Genomic DNA, 25,284 nt, shown 5'->3' with positions numbered 1-25,284 from the left:
CCTCCCTGCTGTGTCCGTCCATCCCCCCCCGCCCTCCCTGCTGTGTCCGTCCATCCCCCCCCCGCCCTCCCTGCTGTGTCCGTCCATCCCCCCCCGCCCTCCCTGCTGTGTCAGTCCATCCCCCCCCCCGCCCTCCCTGCTGTGTCCGTCCATCCCCCCCCCGCCCTCCCTGCTGTGTCCGTCCATCCCCCCCCGCCCTCCCTGCTGTGTCCGTCCATCCCCCCCCGCCCTCCCTGCTGTGTCTGTCCATTCCCCCTCGCCCTCCCTGCTGTGTCTGTCCATTCCCCCCCGCCCTCCCTGCTGTGTCTGTCCATTCCCCCCCGCCCTCCCTGCTGTGTCTGTCCATTCCCCCCCGCCCTCCCTGCTGTGTCTGTCCATTCCCCCCCGCCCTCCCTGCTGTGTCTGTCCATTCCCCCCCGCCCTCCCTGCTGTGTCTGTCCATTCCCCCCCGCCCTCCCTGCTGTGTCTGTCCATTCCCCCCCGCCCTCCCTGCTGTGTCCGTCCATCCCCCACCCTCCCTGCTGTGTCCGTCCACCCCCCCCCCGCCCTCCCTGCTGTGTCCGTCCATCCCCCCCGCCCTCCCTGCTGTGTCCGTCCACCCCCCCGCCCTCCCTGCTGTGTCCGTCCACCCCCCCGCCCTCCCTGCTGTGTCCGTCCAACCCCCCGCCCTCCCTGCTGTGTCCGTCCATCCCCCCCGCCCTCCCTGCTGTTTCTGTCCATCTCCCCCCTGCCCTCCCTGCTGTGTCCGTCCATCCCCCCCCCGCCCTCCCTCCCTCCCTGCTGTGTCCGTCCACCCCCCCGCCCTCCCTGCTGTGTCCGTCCATCCCCCCCCGCACTCCCTGCTGTGTCTGTCCATCCCCCCCCGCACTCCCTGCTGTGTCCGTCCATCCCCCCCCGCCCTCCCTGCTGTGTCCGTCCATCCCCCCCCCCGCCGTCCCTTCTGTGTCCGTCCATCCCCCCCGCCCTCCCTGCTGTGTCCGTCCATCCCCCCCCGCCCTCCCTGCTGTGTCCGTCCATCCCCCCCCGCCCTCCCTGCTGTGTCCGTCCATCCCCCCCGCCCTCCCTGCTGTGTCCGTCCACCCCCCCCGCCCTCCCTGCTGTGTCCGTCCATCCCCCCGCCCTCCCTGCTGTGTCCGTCCACCCCCCCCCCCCGCCCTCCCTGCTGTGTCCGTCCATCCCCCCCGCCCTCCCTGCTGTGTCCGTCCATCCCCCCCCGCCCTCCCTGCTGTGTCCGTCCATCCCCCCCACCGCCCTCCCTGCTGTGTCCGTGCAACCCCCCCGCCCTCCCTGCTGTGTCCGTCCATCCCCCCCCCGCCCTCCCTGCTGTGTCCGTCCATCCCCCCCCCGCCCTCCCTGCTGTGTCCGTCCATCCCCCCCCCGCCCTCCCTGCTGTGTCCGTCCATCCCCCCCCCGCCCTCCCTGCTGTGTCCGTCCATCCCCCCCGCCCTCCCTGCTGTGTCCGTCCATCCCCCCCCGCTCTCCCTGCTGTGTCCGTCCATCCCCTCCCCCGCCCTCCCTGCTGTGTCCGTCCATTCCCCCCGCCTGCCCTGCTGTGTCAGTCCATCCCCCCCGCCCTCCCTGCCGTGTGTCCGTCCATCCCCCCCGCCCTCCCTGCCGTGTGTCCGTCCACCCCCCCTCCCCCCGCCCTCCCTGCCGTGTGTCCGTCCATCCCCCCCCGCCTTCCCCGCCGTGTGTCCGTCCATCCCCCCCCCGCCGTGTGTCCGTCCATCCCTCCCCGCCGTGTGTCCGTCCATCCCCCCCCCGCCCTCCCCGCCGTGTGTCCGTCCATCGTCCACCCCCCCCCCCCCGCCGTCCCCAGACGCAGCACCTGACACTCACACGGACCTGACACACATGCACACACTCTCACGCAGCACCTGACACACACAGACGCGCAGCGCCTGACACACACAGACACGCAGCGCCTGACACATACGCAGCGCCTGACACACACGCGGCGCCTGTCGCACTCGCAGCGCCTGTCGCACACGCAGCGCCTGTCGCACACGCAGCACCTGACGCACACGCAGCACCTGACACACACGCAGCACCTGACACACACACTCACACGTACCTGACACACACTCACACGCACCTGACACACACACGCAGCACCTGACACACACACGCAGCACCTGACACATGCACTCACACGCAGCACCTGACATACTCACACGCAGCACCTGACACACACACGCAGACACGCAGCACCTGACACACACACGCAGACACGCAGCACCTGACACACACACACGCAGCACCTGACACACACACACGCAGCACCTGACACACACACACGCAGCACCTGACACACACACACGCAGCACCTGACACACGCAGACACGCAGCACCTGACACACGCACACACGCAGCACCTGACACACGCACACACGCAGCACCTGACACACGCAGCACCTGACACATGCAGCACCTGACACACGCAGACACGCAGCACCTGACACACACACGCAGCTCCTGACACACACACGCAGCACCTGACACACACACGCAGCACCTGACACACACACACACACGCAGCACCTGACACACACACACGCAGCACCTGACACACACACACATGCAGCACCTGACACGCAGACATGCAGCGCCTGACACACACACGCAGACATGCAGCACCTGACACACACACGCAGACATGCAGCGCCTGACACACACGCAGACATGCAGCACCTGACAGACACACACACACAGACATGCAGCACCTGACACACCCACACACACAGATATGCAGCACCTGACAAACCCACACACATACAGACATGCAGCACCTGACACACACACACACACAGGCAGCACCTGACACACACACACACACACACAGACGCAGCACCTGACACTCACACGGACCTGACACACACGCAGCACCTGACACACAGACACGCAGCACCTGACACACACACACAGACGCGCAGCGCCTGACACACACAGACACGCAGCGCCTGACACACACAGACACGCAGCGCCTGACACACACAGACACGCAGCACCTGACACACACGCAGCGCCTGACAGACACGCTCACACGCACTCACACGCAGCGCCTGACACGCACACGCACTCACACGCAGCGCCTGACACGCACACGCACTCACACGCAGCGCCTGACATGCATACGCACTCACACGCAGCGCCTGACACTCACACGCAGCGCCTGACACTCACACGCAGCGCCTGACACGCACACGCACTGACACGCAGCGCCTGACACGCACACGCACTGACACGCAGCGCCTGACACGCACTCACACGCAGCGCCTGACACGCACACGCACTCACACGCAGCGCCTGACACGCAGACACGCAGCGCCTGACACAGACACGCAGCGCCTGACACACACACGCACATACTAGTGATGAGTGGGTTCGGTTAGTCGGAATCCGGACCCCCCGAACTTCACCCATTTTACACGAGGCAGGTTCGAACCTTCCCGCCTTGCTCGGCTAACCCGAGCGCGCCCGAACGTCATCATCCCGCTGTCGGATTCTCACGAGATTCGGATGTCTGCATTCGTGGAAAGGGGTCCCATGTGTAAACATGGGACGCCTTTCAGTCCGTATGGTCCCGGTGTACGGTTTGTTGTTTTGCCAAGTACGTGGATTTAATCTGGAACCTGGATCAGGTGAGTATAATTATCTTTTATTTTCAGGTACCCGTGGATTCTACTTGGAGAAGAGGACCGACTGCTTCGTGTCAACATAGGTAAGTATGTGTGTGTTGGCAGGTGTGAAATAAAGTTATACTTTCACGGTGTCTGTGTCCTGTTTTTATTTGGGTATTTTTTTTCCAGTAGAACTACAGGTACCAGCGGGCCCGTTTTTCTCCCGCATGCTGGTACTTGTGGTTCTCCAAGTACCAGCTTGCGGGGGAGGCTTGCTGGGACTTGTAGTACTACTGGAAAAAACAATATTCTTTCAATTTTCTCAAGGCTATCAGCCTCCCATCCGCAGCCCTTGGATGGGGGGGGACAGCCTCGAGCTTCACCCCTGGCCCTTGGGTGGCTGGGGGGGGGGACCCCTTGATTGAAGGGGTCCCCACTCCCCCAGTGTACCCCGGCCAGGGGTGACTAGTTGGATATTTAATGCCACGGCCGCAGGGCACTGTATAAAAGTGACCCCCGGCTGTGGCATTATCTGTCCAGCTAGTGGAGCCCGATGCTGGTGTAAAAAATACGGAGGACCCCTACTCTTTTTGTCCCCCGTATTTTTTGCACCAGCACCAGGCGCAGAGCCCGGTGCTGGTTTTAAAAATACGGGGGATCCCCTGACCGTTTTTCCCCCGGATTTTTAGAACCAGGACCGGCTCGAAGAGCCCGAGGCTGGTTATGCTTGGAGGGGGGACCCCACGCAATTTTTTTTTTCGGGTTTTTTACTTTCCATTTAAAAAATAATAATCTTTTAAAAAATATATAAATAATACTTGTGCCTCCAAAAAAGACAAACCAAGTACCTAATCCCTTCTAATTTAGATATGCTATTACCAAAAAAACAAAACTTTTATTTATTAGATTCCGCCTGCAAAGTGTGGCGGATTGAAAATGACGAATTTACTGTTTAAAAGCACTGTTGTCGAATTTACAAACTTCAATTGAATATACTTTTGTCGAATTGCTGCATTTGTACCATTGCAGAAAAGTCGAATTTGTCAAATGTCGAATTTTAAAAAGTCGAATTTTGAAAGCCTGTAAGAATAGGCCCCGCCCCCTTCTTCACATCAGCCGTCCCCTTCTACCCCTGTACCTTGCTCTCTCCTGTCTGTGCTCTCTCCCGTCTGTAGGACTAGGCCCCGCCCCCTTCTTACCCTCCAGTGACTGCTCTCTCCTGACAAGTGGACCAGGCCTGCCCCCTACACGCTGCTGGTGTCTTCATTGTTACTTGGTCTGGAGCTCCTTTGGGGAGAGAACTCACGTGAGCTCATTAAGAATGAGGAACTGGGATGTTTTAATTTTATTGTGAGTAGTGTAGTGTGGTGATGTAGTATGTTGTATGGGGGGTATAGTGTAATTATGAAGTGCAGCATATGGGAGGGCTATAGCATAGTGATGTAGTGTGGCATATCGGGGGTGGTAGCGCATAGGCGTGCGTACAGGGGGTGCCTGGTGCGCACAGGCACTCCCTAATGTCCAGCACCGCTGCACGCCACGCTTGCTGTAGCACAGTGATCGGTGTGTGATCGGTGGAGCCTAGCCTGCAGCTCATTTCCGTACCTCTCACCACCGCTACGCCCGCCCCCCCTCTGCCTGCTGCTAATACTATGCTGAGTGCATTCGTCGGCGGCCTCACTGGGGGGACTGGCGTCACCTTGCAATGTGACGTGGTGATGTCCGCCCATGCTCTCCTCCCGCCCACCTGTGCTTTCCTCCGGCTGCGGTCTCTCAGTCCTAGTGTGCCGCGGCCGCCACACCACTGGGGACTGGGAGCCGCCGGCAGACACATTCTGCTGAGACTTAATTGTCAGTGCGGGTTCCGGACGACAGGCGGCGGGTGGGAGGGCAGACGGGGAACAGGTGTCACAAGGAGTGTGTGGGTAACTAATTCACAATACTTCCGCTCAACGTGGCACTGCTGGTCCTTCATCTCCCATGTCTCTTCACCAGGTGGCGGGCGGCCCGGAAATTAAATGATGTGTTGTGCAGCAGTCAGTGTGAAGTGACTGTGAGTAACACTGGTGGTGCTGATGATGCTGCTGCAGAATCGGGAAGCAATTAATTCATAAATATAATGTACTTTATCAGTGTATTATACATACATAAACATGTACATACGTGTATTTGTGTATACATGTATATACATGAGTGTGTGTGTGTGTGTGTGTGTGTGTGTGTGTGTGTGTATATATATATATATATATATATATATATGTATATATGACTTGGGGTTTGTTTTATTAGATAGAGCATGTCCCAGTGAAGTGCCTTTTGGGGTTGTGGTTTTTCAGAAAGTTACAGGTTTTTTTTAATTAAGAGAAATATGCCCCATTATAGAGATCGGGCATTTCAATTTGTTGCGCCTGCACAGTGGCCGCCAGCAGGGGGTGTACTAGAGTGCCTTCACTTGAGAGCCGCAATATGGCCGCCTTCTCCCCGGTTATTCTGTAAATAGGAAAATAACCTCACAGGTTCACATAGGGCAGAGTTGCCACTACTAGTGCAGGGCTGTAACGTACAGTACTAAGGAAAAGCCATATACTAAAGCGGCACGGTGACCTCACCCTTCTCAGAGACACCAGGGCGCAGCACACTGTACGGGGTACACTTGGTACACACACCTGTTAGCTCAGGGCAGCACTATAGGACCCTCCTGTAATGCTGTGCTGGCGGCGTGTAGTGATCAGGGCACTGGGAGACTGGCTGGCTGGTCTCCGTCTCTGCTGCCTATAGAACTTCCACCTCTGTTATATATCAGGGCTGCTCTCCTGTGTGTTCTCTTCCTCTCCTACCTCACACTGGAACTGGCCGCCCAGAGAACGAGAGGGCAGCGGCTGACATCAGAGAGGGTGCAGCAATCTGTGTGGGCAGAGCCCCTCACAGCAAGGTGTCCTTATGCTGTGCCCCGTGTAATCACTGTGATCCATACAGACTCTCACCCTGGTATGCTCTCTATTTATTATTTTTTTTTTTACACTGCGGCATGCTCGAGGGAAGGGAACAGGCACCCCCCCACCCCACCGCCACTACTCCTCCGCCAGCATCACTGCCGAGCCGGTCAGTGTTCCGGCGGCAATGAGCAGTAGGCAGCCACCAGCAACAACAGCCAGGAAGCTGTTACTCCCGGCAGCAGTAGCGTCAAGCTGCAATTCAGCCAGCGGCACGATGATCCGGGAGACAGTGGCAGCACAGGGAAGCAGTACCCCCTCCAATCGCAGCACCAACCAGGAGACTGAGGCAGCAACCCACCCCCAGCAGCAGCACCACCCTGATGATAGGTGAGATGCATTTTGGTGTCACAAGAAGGTGGCCGGAGTAGTGGCTGGCTGTGGTCACACCCCGGGCAAAAGTGATAGTGATTTCAGTGTTCCCTTGCGCGGGGATTGGATGTGTAGATGTATGGAGGCTATGTTTGTATAGATGTGAGCGGCAGTGTGCGGATGTATGAGAGCGGCAGTGTGCGGATGTATGAGAGCGGCAATGTACGGCTGTATAACTGCGTCGGTGTGCGGCTGTAAGAGTGCGATGGTGTGCGGCTGTAAGAGTGCGATGGTGTGCGGCTGTAAGAGTGCGGCAGTGTGCGGATGTATGAGAGCGGGGTTGTACGGATGTATGAGAGCGGCAGTGTATGGATGTATGAGAGCAGCAGTGTACAGTAGTGTGAGAGCGGCAGTGTGCGGATGTATGAGAGTGGCGGTGTACGGATGTATGAGAGCGGCAGTGTATGGATGGCAGCGTCATAGGGAGGGATGTCGGAATGCTGTTATAGGGTTCCTAATACAAAATGGAATCCGTATAGTGGGCGGGGCTGGCACCATGGCACCACGTTGGGCTTGATGGGCAGGTAGTGCGGCAAGTACCCCCAAATTGGCGTCTGACGTCGCCCGCAGTCCACACTGTTGTGAGGAGTCAGAGTTAATTTTGACTGTGTAGTGTACTCACAGAGGACCTACCGCCCGTCCCCTCCTCGCATCTGAGCAGCAGCTCAAGCTCTTATTTTCTTTTTAATCAGGAGAGGCCGAGTGAACTGTGAGCAGGGGGGCAGAGCTACATGGGACCCAGAGGGGCTGCTGTGCTGTCAGAGAGGGAGAGGAAGAGAGAGATGAAGCTACTGCAGATCCCCAGCTGATTGTGAGGTGCCGGGTTGAAGGGTGATGTGATCACCCTTCTCCCTCGCTGCCGCTGGGGACCGCATCTAGGCTTCCTCCATCGAGGGCATGCGGCGCAGCAGTGGGCAGCGTGAATGAGTTTGTCTGACTCATTATACTGCTGCCTGTTGTGGACACCTCCGTCCGTACGGACTGGTGTACATGCCCAGCACAGAGGTGACAGTGTTGGTGGAAGTGCTGCCCAGCTCTGACCCTGCAGGCCTCCCTGATCTGGCTGCGGCCGCTGCTGCTGCGGCCTGAAACCCCTGCCGGTCCCCTCCATAGACTTCCGCCTGGCCAGCGCTGAGGTACTAGGGGTAGCCCAGCTGCGGGAAGGGTATGTCTCTGGCTTTCTCTCCGGCAGGGGAAGGTGACAGCGGCGGAGGAAGTGCTGCCCACCTCAGACACTACAGGCCTCCCCGATCCAGCTGCGGCCACAGCTGATGCTGCCAGAACCCCCTGCTGGTCTCCTTTGTTGACTGCCGCATGACCAGTGCTGAAGTACTGGGGGTAAGCCAGCTACGGGAAGAGTGTCTCTGCCTCGGGCTCTCTCTCTCTGGCAGGGGAAGGAAGGGCTGATTCTCTGGATCAACAGGGAGGGCTGGGCTGCAGGAACACAGCACTGGAAGAAACAGGAGGCCGAACTCATGACCAAAAAGTGAGCAGTGCAGTGATCAGCCCCCTGGTCTTTCCCTCTCTCTGGGTGCAGAGCTGTATTCTACAGAGAGAGCTGGGATGGGAAGAAGGGGAACGGCACTTGACATACACATACACGCGCAACACCTGACACACACACACACATACACGTGCGGCACCTGACACACACACACGTAGCATCAGACACAATAAAATAAACATGCAGCACCTGACCCACACATACACGCGCAACACCTGACACACACACATATACACGTGCGGCACCTGACACACGTAGCATCAGACACAATAAAATAAACATGCAGCACCTGACACATGCATATACACGCAGCACCTGACACATACATATACACGCACACCATCAGACACACACATACACATGCAGCACCTTACTCACACACATAGACACGTGTAGCACCTGACGCACACACATGTACACGTGCAGCACCTGACGCACACTCATGTACACACGCAGCAACTGACGCACACTCGTGTACACGCGCAGCACCTAATGCACACTCATGTACACATGCAGCACCCGACGCACACTCATGTACACGCGCAGCACCTAATGCACACTCATGTACACGTGCAGCACCTGACGCACACTCATGTACACGCGCAGCACCTGACACAGACATACGTATTCATGCACAGCACCAGACATACACTTGTACACACGCGGAGCACCTGATACTCACACACATATGCACCCGCAACACCTGACACACACACGTGCGGCAGCTGACGCATACACACGCACCATCAGACAAACACACACACACACACAGGAGCTGATACACAGGCAGCACCTGACACACACACACATACACGCGCAGCACCTGACACCACACACTCACACGTACAAGCAATGCATTTCACGCTTACCTCCAGCCTCAGTCACAGGCTGCTGCCGCCTACCCCCCTCCCTGCATCAGCTGCAAAGGCAGCAAAATATTTTGACTAAAGTCTCAAGGCCAATACACATTAAACGATGTCGCTCTGTGAGCGACATCGTCTAATGTTTCCCCCTCCCGGGCCGGCCGGCGGCCGACTGTACACACTGAGCGATATGACCGCTCATTTTGCTCAGTGACGTCACGCCCCCGCCAGCCCTGCATGAAGGTCGTGGACGACAGTCCACATCCTTCATGCATGACCTACCGACAGCGACGATTGTTGCCGACCCGCGGGGCCGCGCATCGTTCGTCGCTGGCGGCATACACACTTAACGATAAAACGAGCGACGTCGCTCAAGGAGGGGGAAAATGAGCGACGTTGCTCATTAAATCGTTAAGTGTGTATGGACCTTAAACAATTCGGTTTGGTTAATAAAATAATTTTGCACAGAACAGTGATGTTATACGAACATTTTCATTAAACATTTAAATAATCAAATGTTTATTCTTACAGTGAAATTTTACATTTCTGAATAAAAAAAATAAATTTAAAAAAAGCGATGAAATTCCATAGACAAAAAACCTTACGGTTTCACATGTCCCATTAAGGCTTCTTAGACATGATCGAAATTTCAGAAACCTGTTGTAACTCTTCCACTCAAACTCCAAAAAGCAATGAAATTCCGATCATTAAGGCTGACGCCTTAATGGACGTGTTCCTTGCGCAATACAGATATGGTATGCCATCACAGCCTGTGGGTAAGTGCAGATTCAGCACTCTCACAGAGTGAGATTGCTGTCACTCACACAATGGTGGAGCTGCTAATTCACAGATTTGTGTGCTCATTGGAATACACACATGCAGTCTATGCAACTGAAAGTCTGAGCGGAAGACAAAGCTGCTCAGATGAGGTAAGAGTGTTGTTGATTGGAGGGAGGAGAGCGGTGTGGATGGGGGAACAGAAGTGTGTGGATAGAGGGAACACTAAGCAGCACTGATGGGGGGGACAAAGAAACACAGGGGGTAATTCAGACCGCAGCAGCAGCAATCGCAGTCTGAATTAGTTTGTGAGGTGCGCACGTGCAATGGCCGCACTGCGCGTGCGTACCCCAGGAGCCCAGTGAGGTGCTATCAGCATTTCAATGGCTGCGATCACCCTGCCTGATTGATAGGCAGAGATGGTTGCGGGGAAGGAGGGGGGCGTGCAAACAGCGTTAGAATGCCATTGGCAGGGCATGGTCTGCACAACGGAGGCGTTTCCGGACCACTGGGGGGTGGGCTGTAGCGGTTATCCCCTGCCAAGAGCGCAGGATCCACGAAATTTACCTTCAGGATGTCAGCTACATGAATGGGGTAAGAGTGGTGTGGATAGGGGGTAGATTAAGCAGCAAGTATGGGAAGGGAGACAGAGCGGTGCAGATGGGTTGAAAACACTGGCATGGATGGGTAGAAAACTGATGCAGATGGGAGAGAAGATAGTGTGCCATGTACTGAAGGAGGCAGAGTGACGTTGAAGAAGGAAACACTGAGCAGCACAGAGAGAAGGAAACGGTGGTACAGACAAGGCACAGGTGGGGAAAGACAGATGGTACAGATAAGTTAGTACAGACTAGCACAGATGGGAGAACACAGCAGTAGGGATTGGGGAAGACAGGGCAGCATGGGGGTGTATAGGGGAAGTAAGTGTAGATGCATAGACCGTAGATAGGGTATTATAGTTTTAGCAATTAACCAAGATGTTTGAGGGAGCTAAATGTGTATACTAAGTGAGATGGATGTATGGAGTTAGAAGGATGTTGTAACAAGGTGGGATTGTTGTGGTGACCGAATGGGATGGTTGTGGGCACTGTGTGGGATGGGAGCACCACAAAACTGCTCAGACCTTCAGTTGCATAGACTGCATGTGTGTATTCCAATGAGCACACAAATCTGTGAATTAGCAGCTCCACCATTGTGTGAGTGACAGCAATCTCACTCTGTGAGAGTGCTGAATCTGCACTTACCCACAGGCTGTGATGGCATACCATATCTGTATTGCGCAAGGAACACGTCCATTAAGGCGTCAGCCTTAATGATCGGAATTTCATTGCTTTTTGGAGTTTGAGTGGAAGAGTTACAACAGGTTTCTGAAATTTCGATCATGTCTAAGAAGCCTTAATGGGACATGTGAAACCGTAAGGTTTTTTGTCTATGGAATATATATATATATATATATATATATATATATATAAAAAAACAACAACCTTGAGTTGGGCTTTTTTTGGGGCTTTTTAGGATTGGTTTGGGCTTGTTTTGGGCTTATTTTTCAGTCATCGGTTGCTTGTTTTCCATTTCAGAGTTGGCAACACTGGTGTAGGCTGGCCTGTGCTGTAGTTCTTGAACTGTACTATACCGACAGCATTTGTATTGTGTTTTGGCTGTGCTGCAACACAGTACTTATGTGTGTAATGTTTATGTATGTTTTTTTGCTTCTTTATGTCAATAAAGACTGCTTTTTCAATCCAATATCTGAAAACAATCAATGTTTATCTTTGATGGCAATAGAAGTGGTATGATATTTGCTGCTTTTGAAAGGCAATATCTGATATGTCCCCTATCTGGGAACCATATATTAAATGGCTTTTCAGAAAAGGAAGATGGTAGAAGAGCTTTCAGTACTTGTTGGACCGATGCACATTTCCTATTCTAGCCTCCAAAAACAGATTCAGTTGCATTTTCCAGTGTGTTTTAAATGCGCCTTTGCAAATGTCTTACATCGACAAACTTATTTAGTACTATTTTGCAAATAGGGTTACATTGTTGCAACATTGTGTTCCCTAATTGCTTGATTTTTTAAATGCAACAATTGATAAAGACACCTGATAACTGCTCTGTGGAGTCTTATTTTGCGTCTACTTCTTATCTTCATTTAATTCCCTACCTCTAATCAAGGCATTTTTAAATGCTGGGGGCTGCCAGGACGTGAGGCCTACCTAGACTTTAGATCTGAATTTGAATGTACTTGTGAACTAACTTAATTTCCTACTTCTAAATTCATTCCTAAATTCACTACTTACATGAATCCTGTAGTTGGGCATTTTGGGACTTCGATTGTGGGCATTGTTTTGTGTCCAGACCAGCAGCAGGTGGTGTGCATTTGCTGGAAAGGCATCGAAGACCTCCGATATGCTGCATCTCCTGATGTGTGTCTACTTCAAGTGGCTGTCAGCAAATGCCTGCTAGATACCCCATTCCAAGCTGATTGTGACTTCACGGAACATGCATCATAGAACAGGCATGCTAGAACATGGGTCTTCAACCTGCGACCCTCCAGCTGCTGTGGAACTACACATCCCAGCATGCCCTGCCTCAGTTTTAGCATACCTTAATAGCAAAACTGTGGCAGGGCATGCTGGGATGTGTAGTTTCACAGCAGCTGGAGGGCCACAGGATGAAGACCCATGTGCTAGAGCCAAGCCGCAGGTACATTGAATGCTAGCAAGCTGAATGTTTAAATCCTTTTTGTTCCGCAGCATTCCAATGCGGAAGATTCCATGGAACCAGAGATTATTCCATTGAGAAGGACATGCTGCCTGGATGACTGCACTGTGCAAATTAAGTCACGGAGCCAGTTGGCTTGTGGGTGGCTCTGGTGACTGGGTGGTTGGGTGGGCGGTGTGTCGGAGGTGGAGCACATGCAAATGAATGTGTATCATCCAGCTAGTGAGAGTGAAAACTCATGCAGGAGTGTGCCTGCTTGTCAGTGGGTTATGCACCTTGCCAGACGTCAAATCTACATGGAGCAGCTGGAGGGGACAAGAGCAGGTTTGCAAAATATAGATAGAAGAGCATATATGCTGGCGCATTCTCCATGATTGTGTCAGCTTATGTTTTGGTGCACTGCACTTTCCTCCACTAAGTTTTAGCTATTTTGGTTAAACGCAAGTGTAGTTGCTTCTCGCCCTTTTGGCTGTGATCTTGTATCGTGGTTGAAGAGTCTGCTGGAGGGATTGTTTTCTTCATTGGCGAGAGACTGAAGATATTCCAGGATGGAAGGCTTGGGAACACTATCCGTTTTTAAGTTGTGGAAGAGTTGAAAGACCGGATTGGACTACATTCTATAGTAAAGGATATCTTTGTATTTATTAATCCTCCCTTTATATGTGTCGGTCTTTCAATAAAGCTTCGGGCTTGTGATTCCCTCACCCTCTTACACTCCACACCCATAGCCTTATTAACTGTTGTATTATTGTATTGTTTAAATGTATAGTGCAGTTCATGATTTATAGTGTAGGCTGGCCTGTGCTGTAGTTCTTGAACTGTACTATACCGACAGCATTTGTATTGTGTTTTATCTGTGCTGCAACACAGTACTTATGTGTGTAATGTTTATGTATGTTTTTTTTCTTCTTTATGTCAATAAAGACTGCTTTTTCAATCCAATATCTGAAAACAATCAATGTTTATCTTTGATGGCAATAGAAGTGGTATGATATTTGCTGCTTTTGAAAGGCAATATCTGATATGTCCCCTATCTGGGAACCATATATTAAATGGCTTTTCAGAAAAGGGAGATGGTAGAAGAGCTTTCAGTACTTGTAGGACCGATGCACATTTCCTATTCTAGCCTCCAAAAACAGATTCAGTTGCATTTTCCAGCGTGTTTTGGATGCGCCTTTGCAAATGTCTTACATCGACAAACTTATTTAGTACTATTTTGCAAATAGGGTTACATTGTTGCAACATTGTGTTCCCTAATTGCTTGATTTTTTAAATGCAACAATTGATAAAGACACCTGATAACTGCTCTGTGGAGTCTTATTTTGTGTCTACTTTTTATCTACATTTAATTCTCTACCTCTTATCAAGGCATTTTTAAGTGCTGGGGGCTGCCAGGACGTGAGGCCTACCTAGACTTTAGATCTGAATTTGAATGTACTTGTGAACTAACTTCATTTCCTACTTCTAAATTCATTCCTAAATTCACTACTTACATGAATCCTGTAGTTGGGCATTTTGGGACTTCGATTGTGGGCATTGTTTTGTGTCCAGACCAGCAGCAGGTGGTGTGCATTTGCTGGAAAGGCATCGAAGACCTCCGATCTCCTGATGTGTGTCTCCCTCAAGTGGCTGTCAGCAAATGCCTGCTAGACACCCCATTCCAAGCTGATTGTGACATCACGGTACATGCATCATAGAACAGGCATGCTAGAACATGGGTCTTCAACCTGCGACCCTCCAGCTGCTGTGGAACTACACATCCCAGCATGCCCTGCCTCAGTTTTAGCATACCTTAATAGCAAAACTGTGGCAGGGCATGCTGGGATGTGTAGTTTCACAGCAGCTGGAGGGCCACAGGATGAAGACCCATGTGCTAAAGCCAAGCCGCAGGTACATTGAATGCTAGCAAGCTGAATATTTAAATCCTTTTTATTCCGCAGCATTCCAATGTGGAAGATTCCATGGAACCAGAGATCCTTCCATTGAGAAGGACATGCTGCCTGGATGACTACACTGTGCAAATTAAATCACGGAGCCAGTTGGCTTGTGGGTGGCTCTGGTCACTGGGTGGTTGGGTGGGTGGTGTGTCGGAGGTGGAGCACATGCAAATGATTGTGTATCATCCAGCTAGTGAGAGAGAAAACTCATGCAGGAGTGTGCCTGCTTGTCAGTGGGTTATGCACCTTTCCAGACGTCAAATCTACATGGAGCAGCTGGAGAGGACAAGAGCAGGTTTGCAAAATATAGACAGAAGAGCTCTCCAGCCTAGTTTGCTGTCTGTTTCCACTTCTCTTTTCTTGAGCCGCTCCCTTCTATGCCCTTGCGCACTATCCTGACTTCTCCCATCTGCTTACTTTGTGCCTTCCAACGCACAATGCGAACTACAGGTAGTGCTGCAGGGCCCACACCCTTTTACTTGCCATACAGAGCAGCTCTGGAGCTGTTACAGTGCCCAGCTTCTGCAAGAAATCAGCTTGAATGCTTCAGGGGCTGGGGCATAGCCAACATGAGCCCCACACCGAAGGAGGGTGGAGGTGTTTAATGCGAACTAGGGGTCATCCAAGCGCCGCAAAAGGCCGCCATGCCCTGCACGCCCCTTTTCTCTTTTCATATGCAGACGAGGGTTGAAGCCAAATTTGACCCACTGCTTGGATGACATCACCATATGCAAATCCATCTGCTGCAGGCCTTCCCCCAGGAATGCTTGCACTAGTTGTTGCATTTGGTTTGTTGTTTGGGGGTGCTTCAGTATTAGGCAGCCTTCTGCCCTCCCATGTTCATCTGAAAATATGTGTTCTCCCTGCAGTTGTTGTCCCCAGATGAGAGTTCCCTTGTGCTGCCTCAGTTGAATCTTCTTTACTTGACAGAGATGTGCCTGAGCAGCGGCCCTCCCCAGCCCTATCCCAAATCATACTTATTTTGCATAGGAGATACCATGGTCATGAAGATTGTTCTCCCAGGGTGAGGTTCATTCATTGCATTCTGGGTATGCTGACCCCTGTGATTTCCCCAAATGTGGGAAACTTGACTGCATTATTTGTGGTAGTGGGGGACTGTGTTTGTGCTTTCCTCTGGTCAGCTCTGGTAAAAGTCAGATTTCTTTATCTCAGATCTTCCTCTAGCCTTGTTCTTCTTTCGAGAGTTCCCTTGTGCTGCTTCAGTTGGATCTCCTTTACTTGACAGGGGGGTGCCCAAGCTGCGACCCTCCCCAGCTCTAGCCCAACTCCTACTTACCTGCCAGGTGAGATACTATGATCATGAAGGTGCTTCTCCCAGGGCAAGGCTCACCCATTGCACTCTGGGTGTGCTGCCCCTGTGATTTCCCCAAATGTGGGAAACTTGACTGCATAATTTGTGTTTCCACTGGTCGGCTTTCATATAATTCAGATCTCTTTGTCTCAGGTCTCTCTCCAGCCTAGTTTGCAGTCTGTTTCCACTTCTTTTTTTTTGAGCCCCTCCCTTCTATACCCTTGTGCACTATCCTGACTTCTCCTCCTGTCTGCTTACTTTGTGCCTTCCAATGCACAATGCAAACTACAGGTAGTGCTGCAGGGCCCACAAACTTTTACTTGCATTACAGAGCAGCTCTGGAGCTGTTACAGTGCCAAGCTGCTGCAAGAAATCAGCTTGAATGCTTCAGGGGCTGGGGCATTGCCAACATGAGCCCCACACCGAAGGAGGGTGGGGGTGTTTAATGCGAACTAAGGGTCATCCAAGCGCCGCAAAAGGCCGCCATTCCCTACATACCCCTTTTCTCTTTTCATATGCAGATGAGGGTTCCAGCCAACTTTGGCCCACTGCTTGGATGACATCACTGTATGCAAATCCGTCTTCTGCAGACCATCCCCCAGGAATGCTTGTACTAGTTGTTGCATTTGGTTTGTTGTTTGGGGGTGCTTCAGTATTAGGCAGCCTTCTGCCCTCCCATGTTCATCTGAAAATATGTGTTCTCCCTGCAGTTGTTGTCCCCAGATGAGAGTTCCCTTGTGCTGCCTCAGTTGAATCTCCTTTACTTGACAGAGATGTGCCTGAGCAGCGGCCCTCCCCAGCCCTATCCCAAATCATACTTATTTTGCATAGGAGATATCATGGTAATGAAGACTGTTATCCCAGGGTGAGGTTCATTCATTGCATTCTGGGTATTCTGACCCCTGTGATTTCCCCAAATGTGGGAAACTCGACATCATTATTTGTGGTAGTGGGGGACTGTGTTTGTGCTTTTCTCTGGTCAGCTCTGGTAAAAGTCAGATTTATTTGTCTCAGATCTTCATCTAGCCTTGTTCTTCTTTCGAGAGTTCCCTTGTGCTGATTCACTTGGATCTCCTTCACTTGACAGGGAAGTGCCCGAGCAGCGACCCTACCCAGCTCTAGCCCAACTCCTACTTACCTGCCAGGTGAGATACTATGATCATGAAGGTGCTTCTCCCAGGGCAAGGCTCACCCATTGCACTCTGGGTGTGCTGCTCTTGCGATTTCCCCAAATGTGGGAAACTTGACTGCATAATTTGTGTTTCCCCTGGTCGGCTCTCGTATAATTCAGATCTCTTTGTCTCAGGTCTCTCTCCAGCCTAGTTTGCTGTCTGTTTCCACTTCTCTTTTCTTGAGCCGCTCCCTTCTATACCCTTGTGCACTATCCTGACTTCTCCTCCTGTCTGCTTACTTTGTGCCTTCCAATGCACAATGCAAACTACAGGTAGTGCTGCAGGGCCCACAAACTTTTACTTGCATTACAGAGCAGCTCTGGAGCTGTTACAGTGCCAAGCTGCTGCAAGAAATCAGCTTGAATGCTTCAGGGGCTGGGGCATTGCCAACATGAGCCCCACACCGAAGGAGGGTGGGGGTGTTTAATGCGAACTAAGGGTCATCCAAGCGCCGCAAAAGGCCGCCATTCCCTACATACCCCTTTTCTCTTTTCATATGCAGATGAGGGTTCCAGCCAACTTTGGCCCACTGCTTGGATGACATCACTGTATGCAAATCCGTCTTCTGCAGACCATCCCCCAGGAATGCTTGTACTAGTTGTTGCATTTGGTTTGTTGTTTGGGGGTGCTTCAGTATTAGGCAGCCTTCTGCCCTCCCATGTTCATCTGAAAATATGTGTTCTCCCTGCAGTTGTTGTCCCCAGATGAGAGTTCCCTTGTGCTGCCTCAGTTGAATCTCCTTTACTTGACAGAGATGTGCCTGAGCAGCGGCCCTCCCCAGCCCTATCCCAAATCATACTTATTTTGCATAGGAGATATCATGGTAATGAAGACTGTTATCCCAGGGTGAGGTTCATTCATTGCATTCTGGGTATTCTGACCCCTGTGATTTCCCCAAATGTGGGAAACTCGACTTCATTATTTGTGGTAGTGGGGGACTGTGTTTGTGCTTTTCTCTGGTCAGCTCTGGTAAAAGTCAGATTTATTTGTCTCAGATCTTCATCTAGCCTTGTTCTTCTTTCGAGAGTTCCCTTGTGCTGATTCACTTGGATCTCCTTCACTTGACAGGGAAGTGCCCGAGCAGCGACCCTACCCAGCTCTAGCCCAACTCCTACTTACCTGCCAGGTGAGATACTATGATCATGAAGGTGCTTCTCCCAGGGCAAGGCTCACCCATTGCACTCTGGGTGTGCTGCTCTTGCGATTTCCCCAAATGTGGGAAACTTGACTGCATAATTTGTGTTTCCCCTGGTCGGCTCTCGTATAATTCAGATCTCTTTGTCTCAGGTCTCTCTCCAGCCTAGTTTGCTGTCTGTTTCCACTTCTCTTTTCTTGAGCCGCTCCCTTCTATGCCCTTGCGCACTATTATGACCTCTCCTGTCTGCTTACTTTGTGCCTTCCAACGTCAATGCAAACTACAGGTAGTGCTGCAGGGCCCTCACCCTTTTACATGCTTTACAGAGCAGCTCTGGAGCTGTTACAGTGCCCAGCTGCTGCAAGAAATCAGCTTGAATGCTTCTAGGGCTGGGGCATAGCCAACATGAGCCCCACACCGAAGGAGGGTGGAGGTGTTTAATGTGAATTAGGGGTCATCCAAGCGCCGCAAAAGGCCGCCATGCCCTGCACATCCCTTTTTTCTTTTCATATGCAGACGAGGGTTGAAGCCAACTTTGACCCACTGCTTGGATGACATCACCATATGCAAATCCATCTGCTGCAGGCCTTCCCCCAGGAATGCTTGCACTAGTTGTTGCATTTGGTTTGTTGTTTGGGGGTGCTTCAGTATTAGGCAGCCTTCTGCCCTCCCATGTTCATCTGAAAATATGTGTTCTCCCTGCAGTTGTTGTCCCCAGATGAGAGTTCCCTTGTGCTGCCTCAGTTGAATCTCCTTTACTTGACAGAGATGTGCCTGAGCAGCGGCCCTCCCCAGCTCTATCCCAAATCATACTTATTTTGCATAGGAGATACCATGGTCATGAAGATTGTTCTCCCAGGTTGAGGTTCATTCATTGCATTCTGGGTATGCTGACCCCTGTGATTTCCCCAAATGTGGGAAACTTGACTGCATTATTTGTGGTAGTGGGGGACTGTGTTTGTGCTTTCCTCTGGTCAGCTCTGGTAAAAGTCAGATTTCTTTGTCTCAGATCTTCCTCTAGCCTTGTTCTTCTTTCGAGAGTTCCCTTGTGCTGCCTCAGTTGGATCTCCTTTACTTGACAGGGGGGTGCCCAAGCAGCGACCCTCCCCAGCTCTAGCCCAACTCCTACTTACCTGCCAGGTGAGATACTATGATCATGAAGGTGCTTCTCCCAGGGCAAGGCTCACCCATTGCACTCTGGGTGTGCTGCCCCTGTGATTTCCCCAAATGTGGGAAACTTGACTGCATAATTTGTGTTTCCACTGGTCGGCTTTCATATAATTCAGATCTCTTTGTCTCAGGTCTCTCTCCAGCCTAGTTTGCAGTCTGTTTCCACTTCTTTTTTTTGAGCCCCTCCCTTCTATACCCTTGTGCACTATCCTGACTTCTCCTCCTGTCTGCTTACTTTGTGCCTTCCAATGCACAATGCAAACTACAGGTAGTGCTGCAGGGCCCACAAACTTTTACTTGCATTACAGAGCAGCTCTGGAGCTGTTACAGTGCCAAGCTGCTGCAAGAAATCAGCTTGAATGCTTCAGGGGCTGGGGCATTGCCAACATGAGCCCCACACCGAAGGAGGGTGGGGGTGTTTAATGCGAACTAAGGGTCATCCAAGCGCCGCAAAAGGCCGCCATTCCCTACATACCCCTTTTCTCTTTTCATATGCAGATGAGGGTTCCAGCCAACTTTGGCCCACTGCTTGGATGACATCACTGTATGCAAATCCGTCTTCTGCAGACCTTCCCCCAGGAATGCTTGTACTAGTTGTTGCATTTGGTTTGTTGTTTGGGGGTGCTTCAGTATTAGGCAGCCTTCTGCCCTCCCATGTTCATCTGAAAATGTGTTCTCCCTGCAGTTGTTGTCCCCAGATGAGAGTTCCCTTGTGCTGCCTCAGTTGAATCTCCTTTACTTGACAGAGATGTGCCTGAGCAGCGGCCCTCCCCAGCCCTATCCCAAATCATACTTATTTTGCATAGAAGATATCATGGTAATGAAGACTGTTATCCCAGGGTGAGGTTCATTCATTGCATTCTGGGTATTCTGACCCCTGTGATTTCCCCAAATGTGGGAAACTCGACTTCATTATTTGTGGTAGTGGGGGACTGTGTTTGTGCTTTTCTCTGGTCAGCTCTGGTAAAAGTCAGATTTCTTCGTCTTAGATCTTCCTCTAGCCTTGTTCTTCTTTCGAGAGTTCCCTTGTGCTGCCTCAGTTGGATCTCCTTCACTTGACAGGGGGGTGCCCGAGCTGCGACCCTCCCCAGCTCTAGCCCAACTCCTACTTACCTGCCAGGTGAGATACTATGATCATGTAGGTGCTTCTCCCAGGGCAAGGCTCACCCATTGCACTCTGGGTGTGCTGCCCCTGTGATTTCCCCAAATGTGGGAAACTTGACTGCATAATTTGTGTTTCCCCTGGTCGGCTCTCGTATAATTCAGATCTCTTTGTCTCAGGTCTCTCTCCAGCCTAGTTTGCTGTCTGTTTCCACTTCTCTTTTCTTGAGCCGCTCCCTTCTATGCCCTTGTGCACTAATCTGACCTCTCCTGTCTGCTTACTTTGTGCCTTCCAACGCACAATGCAAACTACAGGTAGTGCTGCAGGGCCCACACCCTTTTACATGCTTTACAGAGCAGCTCTGGAGCTGTTACAGTGCCCAGCTGCTGCAAGAAATCAGCTTGAATGCTTCAGGGGCTGGGGCATAGCCAACATGAGCCCCACACCGAAGGAGGGTGGAGATGTTTAATGCGAATTAGGGGTCATCCAAGCGCCGCAAAAGGCCGCCATTCCCTGCACATCCCTTTTTTCTTTTCATATGCAGATGAGGGTTGAAGCCAACTTTGACCCACTGCTTGGATGACATCACCATATGCAAATCCATCTGCTGCAGGCCTTCCCCAGGAATGCTTGCACTAGTTGTTGCATTTGGTTTGTTGTTTGGGGGTGCTTCAGTATTAGGCAGCCTTCTGCCCTCCCATGTTCATCTGAAAATATGTGTTCTCCCTGCAGTTGTTGTCCCAAGATGAGAGTTCCCTTGTGCTGCCTCAGTTGAATCGCCTTTACTTGACAGAGATGTGCCTGAGCAGCGGCCCTCCCCAGCCCTATCCCAAATCATACTTATTTTGCATAGGAGATACCATGGTCATGAAGATTGTTCTCCCAGGGTGAGGTTCATTCATTGCATTCTGGTTATGCTGACCCCTGTGATTTCCCCAAATGTTGGAAACTCGACTGCATTATTTGTGGTAGTGGGGGGCTGTGTTTGTGCTTTCCTCTGGTCAGCTCTGGTAAAAGTCAGATTTCTTTGTCTCAGATCTTCCTCTAGCCTTGTTCTTCTTTCGAGAGTTCCCTTGTGCTGCCTCAGTTGGATCTCCTTCACTTGACAGGGGGGTGCCCGAGCAGCGACCCTCCCCAGCTCTAGCCCAACTCCTACTTACCTGCCAGGTGAGATCCTATGATCATGTAGGTGCTTCTCCCAGGGCAAGGCTCACCCATCGCACTCTGGGTGTGCTGCCCCTATGATTTCCCCAAATGTGGGAAACTTGACTGCATAATTTGTGTTTCCCCTGGTCGGCTCTCGTATAATTCAGATGTCTTTGTCTCAGGTCTCTCTCTAACCTAGTTTGCTGTCTGTTTCCACTTCTCTTTTCTTGAGCCGCTCCCTTCTATGCCCTTGCGCACTATCCTGACTTCTCCCGTCTGCTTACTTTGTGCCTTCCAACGCACAATGCGAACTACAGGTAGTGCTGCAGGGCCCACACCCTTTTACTTGCCTTACAGAGCAGCTCTGGAGCTGTTACAGTGCCCAGCTGCTGCAAGAAATCAGCTTGAATGCTTCAGGGGCTGGGGCATAGCCAACATGAGCCCCACACCGAAGGAGGGTGGAGGTGTTTAATGCGGACTAGGGGTCATCCAAGCGCCGCAAAAGGCCGCCATGCCCTGCACGCCCCTCTTCTCTATTCATATGCAGATGAGTGTTGAAGCCAACTTTGACCCACTGCTTGGATGACATCACCATATGCAAATCCATCTGCTGCAGGCCTTCCCCCAGGAATGCTTGCACTAGTTGTTGCATTTGGTTTGTTGTTTGGGGGTGCTTCAGTATTAGGCAGCCTTCTGCCCTCCCATGTTCATCTGAAAATATGTGTTCTCCCTGCAGTTGTTGTCCCCCGATGAGAGTTCCCTTGTGCTGCCTCAGTTGAATCTCCTTTACTTGACAGAGATGTGCCTGAGCAGCGGCCCTCCCCAGCTCTATCCCAAATCATACTTATTTTGCATAGGAGATACCATGGTCAAGAAGATTGTTTTCCCAGGGTGAGGTTCATTCATTGCATTCTGGGTATGCTGACCCCTGTGATTTCCCCAAATGTGGGAAACCGGACTGCATTATTTGTGGTAGTGAGGGACTGTGTTTGTGCTTTCCTCTGGTCAGCTCTGGTAAAAGTCAGATTTCTTTGTCTCAGATCTTCCTCTAGCCTTGTTCTTCTTTCGAGAGTTCCCTTGTGCTGCCTCAGTTGGATCTCCTTCACTTGACAGGGGGGTGCCCGAGCAGCGACCCTCCCCAGCTCTAGCCCAGCTCCTACTTACCTGCCAGGTGAGATACTATGATCATGAAGGTGCTTCTCCCAGGGCAAGGCTCACCCATTGCACTCTGGGTGTGCTACTCCTGCGGTTTCCCCAAATGTTGGACACTTGACTGCATAATTTGTGTTTCACCTGGTCGGCTCTCGTATAATTCAGATCTCTTTGTCTCAGGTCTCTCTCCAGCCTAATTTGCAGTCTGTTTCCACTTCTCTTTTCTTGAGTTGCTCCCTTCTATGCCCTTGCGCACTATCCTGACTTCTCCCGTCTGCTTACTTTGTGCCTTCCAACACACAATGCAAACTACAGGTAGTGCTGCAGGGCCCACACCCTTTTACTTGCCTTACAGAGCAGCTCTGGAGCTGTTACAGTGCCCAGCTGCTGCAAGAAATCAGCTTGAATGCTTCAGGGGCTGGGGCATAGCCATCATGAACCCCACACCGAAGGAGGGTGGAGGTGTTTAATGCGAACTAGGGGTCATCCAAGCACCGCAAAAGGCCGCCATGCCCTGCATGCCAATTTTATCTTTTCATAAGCAGACGAGGGTTGAAGCCAACTTTGACCCACTGTTTGGATGACATCACCATATGCAAATCCATCTGCTGCAGGCCTTCCCCCAGGAATGCTTGCACTAGTTGTTGCATTTGGTTTGTTGTTTGGGGGTGCTTCAGTATTAGGCAGCCTTCTGCCCTCCCATGTTCATCTGAAAATATGTGTACCTCCTGCAGTTGTTGTCCCCAGATGAGAGTTCCCTTGTGCTGCCTCAGTTGAATCTCCTTTACTTGACAGAGATGTGCCTGAGCAGCGGCCCTCTCCAGCCCTATCCCAAATCATACTTATTTTGCATAGGAGATACCATGGTCATGAAGATTGTTCTCCCAGGGTGAGGTTCATTCATTGCATTCTGGGTATGCTGACCCCTGTTATTTTCCCAAATGTGGTAAACTTGACAGCATTATTTGTGGTAGTGGGGGACTGTGTTTGTGCTTTCCTCTGGTCAGCTCTGGTAAAAGTCAGATTTCTTTGTCTCAGATCTTCCTCTAGCCTTGTTCTTCTTTCGAGAGTTCCCTTGTGCTGCCTCAGTTGGATCTCCTTCACTTGACAGGGGGGTGCCCGAGCAGCGACCCTCCCCAGCTCTAGCCCAACTCCTACTTACCTGCTAGGTGAGATACTATGATCATGAAGGTGCTTCTCCCAGGGCAAGGCTCACCAATTGCACTCTGGGTGTGCTGCTCCTGCGATATCCCCAAATGTGGGAAACTTGACTGCATAATTTGTGTTTTCCCTGGTCGGCTCTCGTATAATTCAGATCTCTTTGTCTCATGTCTTTCTCCAGCCTAGTTTGCTGTCTGTTTACACTTCTCTTTTCTTGAGCCACTCCCTTCTATGCCCTTGCGCACTATCTTGACTTCTCCCGTCTGCTTACTTTGTGCCTTCCAACGCACAATGCGAACTACAGGTAGTGCTGCAGGGCCCACACCCTTTTAGTTGCCTTACAGGGCAGCTCTGGAGCTATAACAGTGCCCAGCTGCTGCAAGTAATCAGCTTGAATGCTTCAGGGGCTGGGGCATAGCCAACATGAGCCCCACACCGAAGTAGGGTGGAGGTGTTTAATGCGAACTAGGGGTCATCCAAGCGCCGCAAAAGGCCGCCATGCCCTGCACGCCCCTTTTCTCTTTTCATATGCAGACGAGGGTTGAAGCCAACTTTGACCCACTGCTTGGATGACATCACCATATGCAAATCCATCTGCTGCAGGCCTTCCCCCAGGAATGCTTGTACTAGTTGTTGCATTTGGTTTGTTGTTTGGGGGTGTTTCAGTATTAGGCAGCCTTCTGCCCTCCCATGTTCATCTGAAAATATGTGTTCTCCCTGCAGTTGTTGTCCCCAGATGAGAGTTCCCTTGTGCTGCCTCAGTTGAATCTCCTTTACTTGACAAGGGAGGCATTTTGGATTTTTTCTTTGGGTACCCTTACACCTGATGGTCTGAATGAGAGCATCGAACTGAACAACATTGGCAGTCTCTGAAGATTTTATCTATTGATTTACCTAATATATTATTTATTGAATATCCATTTATTGTATGTTTAATAAATAAACAAAATTATTAGAAGTAGCTATTTTGGAAACAGCTTTCCTTTTAGGATGAAACTGTATAATCCTGTTGTATGTGTTCCTTTAAAGTTCTTTAGTAAAATCCACTAGTAATGATGAACATCAGATTTCTTCCTCCATCCTCTTTTTACACTTTCTCTTGGTTCTATATATATATATATTTTTTTTTATTTTTATTTTTTTCCCC

General features: G+C 51.4%; 16 non-coding genes across 16 annotated transcripts; all 16 read left to right on the top strand.

Moving 5' to 3' along the window:
* Nucleotides 1–15,760: 15,760 nt before the first annotated feature.
* Nucleotides 15,761–15,924, top strand: LOC134986511 (U1 spliceosomal RNA). The gene has a single exon (XR_010192379.1). It is a non-coding gene; the product is annotated as a U1 spliceosomal RNA (small nuclear RNA).
* A 152-nt stretch (nt 15,925–16,076) lies between these two features.
* On the top strand, nt 16,077–16,239 carry LOC134986416 (U1 spliceosomal RNA). The gene has a single exon (XR_010192301.1). It is a non-coding gene; the product is annotated as a U1 spliceosomal RNA (small nuclear RNA).
* A 674-nt stretch (nt 16,240–16,913) lies between these two features.
* On the top strand, nt 16,914–17,077 carry LOC134986420 (U1 spliceosomal RNA). Its single transcript, XR_010192305.1, has one exon. It is a non-coding gene; the product is annotated as a U1 spliceosomal RNA (small nuclear RNA).
* A 152-nt stretch (nt 17,078–17,229) lies between these two features.
* LOC134986419 (U1 spliceosomal RNA) lies at nt 17,230–17,392 on the top strand. Its single transcript, XR_010192304.1, has one exon. It is a non-coding gene; the product is annotated as a U1 spliceosomal RNA (small nuclear RNA).
* A 674-nt stretch (nt 17,393–18,066) lies between these two features.
* On the top strand, nt 18,067–18,230 carry LOC134986396 (U1 spliceosomal RNA). Its single transcript, XR_010192287.1, has one exon. It is a non-coding gene; the product is annotated as a U1 spliceosomal RNA (small nuclear RNA).
* Nucleotides 18,231–18,382: 152 nt separating this feature from the next.
* Nucleotides 18,383–18,545, top strand: LOC134986418 (U1 spliceosomal RNA). The gene has a single exon (XR_010192303.1). It is a non-coding gene; the product is annotated as a U1 spliceosomal RNA (small nuclear RNA).
* Nucleotides 18,546–19,215: 670 nt separating this feature from the next.
* Nucleotides 19,216–19,379, top strand: LOC134986364 (U1 spliceosomal RNA). Its single transcript, XR_010192257.1, has one exon. It is a non-coding gene; the product is annotated as a U1 spliceosomal RNA (small nuclear RNA).
* A 152-nt stretch (nt 19,380–19,531) lies between these two features.
* LOC134986415 (U1 spliceosomal RNA) lies at nt 19,532–19,694 on the top strand. Its single transcript, XR_010192300.1, has one exon. It is a non-coding gene; the product is annotated as a U1 spliceosomal RNA (small nuclear RNA).
* Nucleotides 19,695–20,365: 671 nt separating this feature from the next.
* On the top strand, nt 20,366–20,529 carry LOC134986426 (U1 spliceosomal RNA). The gene has a single exon (XR_010192309.1). It is a non-coding gene; the product is annotated as a U1 spliceosomal RNA (small nuclear RNA).
* A 152-nt stretch (nt 20,530–20,681) lies between these two features.
* On the top strand, nt 20,682–20,844 carry LOC134986441 (U1 spliceosomal RNA). Its single transcript, XR_010192321.1, has one exon. It is a non-coding gene; the product is annotated as a U1 spliceosomal RNA (small nuclear RNA).
* Nucleotides 20,845–21,514: 670 nt separating this feature from the next.
* Nucleotides 21,515–21,678, top strand: LOC134986357 (U1 spliceosomal RNA). Its single transcript, XR_010192251.1, has one exon. It is a non-coding gene; the product is annotated as a U1 spliceosomal RNA (small nuclear RNA).
* Nucleotides 21,679–21,830: 152 nt separating this feature from the next.
* On the top strand, nt 21,831–21,993 carry LOC134986478 (U1 spliceosomal RNA). The gene has a single exon (XR_010192349.1). It is a non-coding gene; the product is annotated as a U1 spliceosomal RNA (small nuclear RNA).
* Nucleotides 21,994–22,664: 671 nt separating this feature from the next.
* LOC134986383 (U1 spliceosomal RNA) lies at nt 22,665–22,828 on the top strand. The gene has a single exon (XR_010192275.1). It is a non-coding gene; the product is annotated as a U1 spliceosomal RNA (small nuclear RNA).
* A 152-nt stretch (nt 22,829–22,980) lies between these two features.
* Nucleotides 22,981–23,143, top strand: LOC134986461 (U1 spliceosomal RNA). The gene has a single exon (XR_010192334.1). It is a non-coding gene; the product is annotated as a U1 spliceosomal RNA (small nuclear RNA).
* Nucleotides 23,144–23,814: 671 nt separating this feature from the next.
* Nucleotides 23,815–23,978, top strand: LOC134986372 (U1 spliceosomal RNA). Its single transcript, XR_010192264.1, has one exon. It is a non-coding gene; the product is annotated as a U1 spliceosomal RNA (small nuclear RNA).
* Nucleotides 23,979–24,130: 152 nt separating this feature from the next.
* On the top strand, nt 24,131–24,293 carry LOC134986467 (U1 spliceosomal RNA). The gene has a single exon (XR_010192339.1). It is a non-coding gene; the product is annotated as a U1 spliceosomal RNA (small nuclear RNA).
* The last annotated feature ends 991 nt before the right edge of the window (nt 24,294–25,284 follow it).

This window comes from Pseudophryne corroboree, assembly GCF_028390025.1.
Source record: "Pseudophryne corroboree isolate aPseCor3 chromosome 7 unlocalized genomic scaffold, aPseCor3.hap2 SUPER_7_unloc_3, whole genome shotgun sequence".
In the NCBI taxonomy this organism is placed as follows: domain Eukaryota; kingdom Metazoa; phylum Chordata; class Amphibia; order Anura; family Myobatrachidae; genus Pseudophryne; species Pseudophryne corroboree.
Note: the sequence above shows the minus strand (reverse complement) of the source record. Positions and strands in the feature narration are given on the sequence as shown.